This window comes from Apus apus, chromosome 1, assembly GCF_020740795.1.
Source record: "Apus apus isolate bApuApu2 chromosome 1, bApuApu2.pri.cur, whole genome shotgun sequence".
Classification (NCBI taxonomy): domain Eukaryota; kingdom Metazoa; phylum Chordata; class Aves; order Apodiformes; family Apodidae; genus Apus; species Apus apus.
In genome coordinates, this window is record NC_067282.1 from 152,012,882 (window position 1) to 152,020,335 (window position 7,454).

Below are 7,454 nucleotides of genomic sequence, written 5' to 3' on the forward strand. Positions count from 1 at the left end.
TGCTGGGAAGGACTGAGATGGGAGCATGGGCTGGGCTGTCCCGCCTCTGCTTGGTCTGCTCAGACGGTGTGACAAGGGGTTGGCATCACACAGGTGCGGTGTGTATCGGGCCACGTTCGCCACCAGGAAGCTTTTGGTGAGGAGATTTCTCTCCATGGCCCTGAGGCTTAACAAAAGGCTTCATCTGAAAAGTGGTCTTGAAACCACGGTCCACCCAGAGCGTGGACAGGTGGTCTGGCTCCACAGCAGCTCCAGCCCCTACTGTGGGCTGCCAGATCATTTTGCAAAATGAAAGGACTGAAAAGGAGTTGGCCTCCTCTGTTCTCAGCTCTAGTATGTGTCTCAGCCTCTTTCCAAACATGTCCTGGCCTCACCAGACCATTTTTGATCCAGAGAACTGCAAATCATCTGCCCCGTAGAGGAGAAAGCAGTGCCCAAGAGCCTGACAGAGTTGCTCCATGGGCAGCTACAAATCAGTGTTAGCACAAAGCTGCAGAACAAACCTGCCTTACAAAGATAAACCTGGTACCAGTGCTTTGTTACCAGCAACCTGTTTTCCCAATCTGATGCCAATAGTCTGGACCAGATCAATACGTTTTAAGAGTCAGTTGGAAAAACATCCAGCAGAAGGAGTGTAAGGTGGCCAGCCCTGCTGCAGGACTAGATAATCTCCTGATAGCTTAACAACACCACATCCTTAACTCTCTGACTGTGTCCAAGTCAGAGGGCAAACTCTCTAATCACTCAGACCCCTGTGTTATCAGACTAGTAACAGCACAGATATTTCTCTCCAACACTGAAATCTTGCTCACATTTGACCTCTAGCAGGAATGCATAATTATTTCTGCCATGGCCATATAACAGCAAGCACACCATAATCACCATTCTCCAGGTCACCATGGAAGGCAAAATGCCCTTAAGGAATGCAGATGTGGGTAGCAGATGAGCTCCATTTCTCCTGTCAACAGAGAAAATTAGGAAGTCTTTTATCTACTGGCCCCACCTTCCATGAGGATGAGCTGCCTGCCAGCAAGCCAGTCCCACCTTTAGACATGACTGAAGCAAGGAAAATGCAGCAGGAACAGTCAGAATAGAAGAGCATAGTCCAAGGCCTGCCAGGATGAGCTACCTGCCTGGTGGCATCTCCCTCAGTTCTGCTCTTCTTGGCTGTGCTATGTCCAGCAGCCGGACGGCTGAGTAGCCATCCCTTTCTTGTTGGCTAGCACCACGTGTCTAAGTTGGAACATTATTTTCCAGTTCTAGAAAATTGGATTAAGGGTCAGAGAATACAGACTGTTGTTTACCTTTGACTAAAACCAGCCCTCCCCCCTCCCAGGCTGGAGAGGCCAGTGTTGCTGTTATTTACTCTGCTGCCAAACCTGGATTTCAATCCCTGCCCTGAAGCACTCAGTAAAAGCCAACGCAGAGATGGGGGTGTACAGCAGGCAAGCAGGCAGGGCTGGGTGGGTGGGAGTGATTATCCAGGCCACTAAGTCCAGTTCGGGGTTTTTTTTGCAGCCAGGTTCTGGCTCAGGAAGGACAGAGGTGCTGGAAGTGCCTGCTCCTGTGGCTTGCAGTGCTCATGAGAATCAAGCCAGGGAGATCCCAAGCAAGCCCTGTTTGCCCCCATGCCTGTCTCTGGTCCTCTCCCTCACCACATCCCTGCTTTCACACCGCTCCCCTTTTCCTTTTTGTCCTCTATCTCTCTTCCCTCAGCCTCCATGTTCACCCCCCTCTATCCCCACTCCCCTCCATGACCTCCTCATCTCCCCTTTTGTCCTCCTCTCTCACATTCCCCCCTAGTTCTCACCCTCTCCCCCTACTTCTGTTTCTCATTCCCCTCGTTCTCCTCCTTCCCTTTCCCCCACCCTCCAAGCCGCTATTCCAGGACAATAGAGCAGATGGCAGGCTGCTTGTTTTATGTGTCCCTTTGGAAAATCAGCTCAGCTGTTGATTCTGCGACTTTTTCTAAAAACAGACACCATCCAACACTAGCTGAATGCTGGGGGAAAGGGAGGGGAGTACGGAGGGGACCACCAGCTGCACCAAAACCTTGTCTGTCTGCACCCTACACCATGCCTTTGAGAAACAGGCCTGTTGAAGACTTTGCAGAAGAGCATTCTCCCCTGCACACTAGAAGTAGCACCCACACAAGTGGAGAGAGCTTAGCCAGCTTCTGCAGTCAGCCTGGCTCCAGCCAAAGCTGATGGTAATGTGGGGAATGGATGGCAGTGAGGAAAGAGCAGAATTTTCAGCACATCCATCCTGCTTATTGCCCCAGTCTTCTCTGAATGTTTGTGAAAGTTAAGCGTTCTCTCTAGGCAGAAGACACACAGCACAGAGTAGAGCACGTGCTCTTTCCAAGCCCCACATCTCCTCCTATGCTACTGGGGTAGTAACGAGTGAGAAGCCACATGGTATCAGGCTGGCATTCATTAGTTGTCAACACAGCCATAAAGACAAAATAGATTTTGTTCTGGTACTTTCTCTTATTTAAACCACTTTCTTCATTCCCCACCACTCCTGCCCCCCATGCTTATATCAGCCACCCTTCAGATCTGTTGCTTCATGGTATTTCTGGGTGGAAAGGGGTCTTTGCTCCCAAACTCTTCCCCTTGCTGTCCCAAAGACCATCTTGTTCCCTGTACTTGAAGGTGACAATACTGTCTCATCGATCCTGTCAGGCCTCCCCTCCTTCTCCACCCTGCCTCTGCTTGTAAGTGATGCAGGGTAGGCACCATTTTTCATTCTGTCCAGCACCAAGCACAAGCCAGCCCTGGCTCATAAACAGGGCTGCTGGATTCTCTGCCAGTACATATGCTGGATACCTTGTGGCATATCCTTCACCTGGTACACAGTGGCCAAAGGACCAGCTGCAGATTCTCTCTGTGCCCCACTTCTAGAGCTCAGATGGGGAAAGCAGCAGTTCAGAATAGCAGCATCTCTCCCTATCCAATTGCCCTGTTTTGTTGCACTTTTTCTCATGTTGCTAAAATCAACACTGTCTTCTTCTCAAGGAGTGGCAGAAGGGTCAGGGCCAGCAACTCCATGTACAAAGCACTCAGTTTAATTTGTTCTCAAAGTTCACTATGAATGAGATGCAGTGCCCTGCAAAACCAGGGGAGGCTTGACCAAGGCAGAGTCAGAATGTAACATCTGAAGAGGCTTCTTTGCCTTGCAAAATCCTGGAAGGCAATTTAAACATGAGAGATAGGCAAAGAGCCCATTCTCGGGATCTGTAATTAATCACATACAGTTCAAACAGGGAGGGAGAGGAGTTCTCATCTTTCTTGGAGTCCCAGCTGGATCAAACAGGGAGCGACAAAACTCTAAGGCTGTCAAGGAGCAGACTTAAAGAGGCAGTGCCAGCTGAGCAACAACAGCACAGCCCTTTAACCTCCCAGGTAACTGGGCAGAAAGTCTAGAGGAAAAAAAACTGCATCAGCTGGTGAAAAGACACCATTATCTGCACATTTGTGATGCTGCACTTCTTCCTGGCCTTGCTTATGTCTATGGTAATTCATCCTTCAGTGGAGACATAAGCCCAGCAAGCAGCACTTGAGACAAAAGAAAGTCCCAGTTAGCATAAGACCCCATCTCTGACACCAGCTGCTAGGAGGAGTCTTGAGGAAGAAGAGGATGGTCCATGTCGCTCTGTGCCCATGCAGTTACCAAATGGAGGAGTCAGTCACACTCCTTCACCTTTGCATCCACAGCAGAAGTGTGCTCAGGTGTGTATAGCCCTGGTGGCCAGTGGTGCAAAAGTGTAAGCCAGCCATCTGGTAAGGTATTTCAAGAATTGAAAACAAAAGAAATTAAGTTAATTAATGACAAGAGCTTCTGACCCACCTCTGGGCTGTGCGGAATGCCTGCATTCACGCAGCAAGGGCAGTAGGGTAAGTAAGGCAAGTAAGCAAGGGCAGAGGAAGCTTCAAAATTAAGAGGCCAAATCTACTCTAAGGAATTGAGTATAACTGTCAGATGAAAACACACTGACTTGTCTGACTTAATCTATTTAATAAATAAATAAATAAATAAGAGGTTTGGGGCCAACCAACCTGGTCTCACCTTTTTCCAAGGTGCACTCTGACCCACAGGATGGCATCATCTCTGGCACTGGTGAGCTACAATTATCCTGATCACAAAAACATCCAGAGCTGGGGGTACAGACAACAACCCCTTTCCCACTGCAGCTCCCAAACAGCACTTTCAAGGCACAGTTTAAATTCCCCTGCTCTCCTCCAAGGCCCTGCTTGGCGGTTTCTTTCCTTCCAGTCTCCTTTAACTTATTGCTATTTCTCACCTTTTGGCTTCTCTTTAGCAAACTGCTCATCTACTGAAGGCTGCATCTTCAGTCAGAGGCCCAGGGAGAGAGCTGAAGGCTGCAATCTGAGTACAAGTTGGGTAAATCCCACAGTAGCTTAAAAATCTCTTTTTCTTTCACAGCAGAGTTGTTAAGAGGAGTTGGCACCAGGGACAGAAGCATTGTCAAGGGCTGCTACTCTTCTCTCTCCCCTTCAAGCCTTTAGCAACAACTGCAGTTTCCCACCTATTTCAACTAACTTCTCTTTTCCCCTAAAGAAAGGATAGTCATTAGCATTTTTTTTGCACTGTCAAATAGGAGGTTTCTTATAAAAATTCTTCCCAGCTAAAGAGAAAGCAAAGAAAGGATATTGTTAACATGAAAACCTCATTTAATGCTTTCAATTTCAAATACTGTAACTGCTTTTTTTTCCTCTCCTTCTCCTTTTTCTGACTCTTCAGTATACAGCTTAAACATCATTAATAGTGTTGGTTGCTATGGTGCTGGGCAGGCAGAGGTCTCTCAACTTGAAACCTTGAGCTACACTTAATGTTGTACAACAGCTGGGTCATGCCAACACCTTTGACTATGACCCCATTTTTCCCAGTAAAATAAAAAGATCACGTCTCCTTCCTTTTTCTTTTTTTTTTTTCCTTGGGATAGGGTTCAGGTTTTTTCCCTGTAATGAGAAAAGGGAGTGAGAGAGAGAGGAGGAGAGATATAAAAAAAGAATAAGAGAAAGAAAAAAAATAATGAATAGACCAAATGGAATATTTCCAAAAACTTTAACAGTTACATCAGAAAATCATGAAGGAGAATAAAAAAAATACAGTCCTCTGAAAAGTTTCACGTGAGATTGTTTCTCATTTTCGAAAGCAGCTAAACATTTTAATAAACTAGGAAAATGAGACCATAAAACCACAACATCTGACAGCAAGCCCCAGGGGCAGGAACCATTCCTGAAACTAATTTTAACTCAGGTTTTCACGCTGATCAGATTTCATGTGGCGAGTGTCCCCTTAAGCTGTCTCTCTGTTCTTAGAGAAAACCTGGTTTCTTTTGTCAACTCTGAGAAGCTATTTTCTTCCCATTGCATTGGTGTCACAGGCATAAGAAGACTTTTCTGTCATTCATCTCTACAGCCCAAGAGATGTCCTGCCCCAGACATCTTCTCCTCTCTTCTCAGTTTCCTTATAAGTCAAGACATTTTCGGCAGAAGTGGCACTGAACTGCTCCAGCAACAAAGTCCAGTCTGAAACTGGTCCTCATGCAGTCATTCAAGGCCTCAACCCATTTAACATCTGATCTTCAGCCATGCAAAAGGTACCAGGCCATTTCAGACCAGGATTCAAAGCATATTTCCAATTTCTCTTGTTTTGCTTTTCCCCAGGAGAGTTCACCTTAGCAGTTTCTTCTCCATCTCTGGGCACATTAATTGCATTTTCCTTGGATTATCATCAGGACATCTACAGGTAGGACTGGCTTTTTAGCTCCAAGACTCAATTAGCAACACAGCTGAGAGTTTGAAAGGAGAGAAAAAAGAAGATACCAAGGTAGTGTTGATTTCTCTTGAAGACTCCAATTTTTTCTCAAAGAAGTATTCTTCATCTTCTTGTTAAGTTAAAACCAAAACCTTTGCCATGTAGGGCAGGACTTCTTTATGTCACACCTTGTCTTCCAATATTGGGCATCTCTGTATTGAGCTGCATAGTCTCTAGGTTTGTGTAGCTGTGTGAGACAAGTGTGTCGCATGACTCAAGGAATGGTTACTGGCATCAGCCACCCCTGTGCCTGCTCAGGATTAATTTCCAGGTAAAAGGCATGTTGTGCAAGGGAAGCAAGCAGGACTCACTGCTTCTTCACAAGCTGGTTAAATGACAGTAAGAATGACCAGGCTGGAAAACAGCTCTACAGGGTCCTGCTTTCTGCTTCTCCAGAAATTAAAGTGCTCGTTTATTTCTAGATCCTCCTTTGCAGTGGTGAAAGGTCTTTCTGATGCCTTTCCTTTAAACCTCCTGTCTGCTGGGTAGGGGTTGCTGGGGCTTGGGGGCTGGAGGTGACAGGGTGGCCAGCTTTCGAAACAGTAGAAGTACAGTGATAGTTGTCCATGGCTCTTCCAGCCCACCAGCAGAAGGCTTAGTCACAGCAGCAGCATCAAAGCTGGGGAAAGGGCATTTGTCCTTTCATCTGGAGATTACAGGGATCTTTCATAGATCCCAGCGGTGTGTTTTGAAAGGCTCTTTAATGAGAAATACCTGGTTGTGGCACCATCTGTCATTTAAAACAGCCTCTTTGCATTCCAGCCCTCCCTGCCACGCTCTCTCCCAGCTGTGTAACTGTGTGTACAAGGATAAAATAGTGCCAAGGTTCCCTCCCCAGTGAGCAGAATTGCCCAGCTTTCATGCCAGGCTCTGTACTTGAGAAAAGGACTCTCCACAAACATGCCAGAAAGCTCATAACCTGTTTGGGCCTGGTCTTTCCCCCTTTTGGGCTTCAGCAGGGACAGCAGGAAGGCAGAAAGCTGCTCTTAGCATCTGGGGAAAAGAAGTATTGAGATAAAAAGCTCTTTGCCTTGCCATTTCCATTCTTTCATGACTTATTTTTTTTGGTCAGGGCACAGAGAAGATTATAAAGCTGTAACCTCTAATCTGCTCCTGAGTGCTCCTTCTCCATCTCTTCCTTCTTCCTCTCTTTCAGTCCGTCCTAATCCTTAATGTCTCCTCTCTCACAGGTAGGAGCTGGAGTCTAATCTCAGATGACAGGCTGGTAATTAGAGCAAGAGAATATCCTGAGCCCATATCAAGTAAGTTATAAAAGAGGAATAATGCAGGGCCACAGACGATCAAGCCTTCAGTGTTCGGTGCAGGAACCATCCTCATCTCATTCTGTCTCCTCCTGGCTCCCCCATCCCACACTCTCTCCTCTGTCCTGGCAGAGAGTGGGATTCCTGATTCTTTGTACTTCTTACCCATATCCCCCCTGCCAGGCAAGGACTACGCTTTTCCAGCACTCATTCAGCACAGAAATGGTCACATTTTCCATTTCTACAGACCTTGACTAAGCAAAGACTCAGCCAAGGGGCTGTGGCTGGGAAGAGTGGGTAGTGGGGAAAGCACAAGCAGATGTGGAGGCAGAGGGCCTGCTCAGAGAG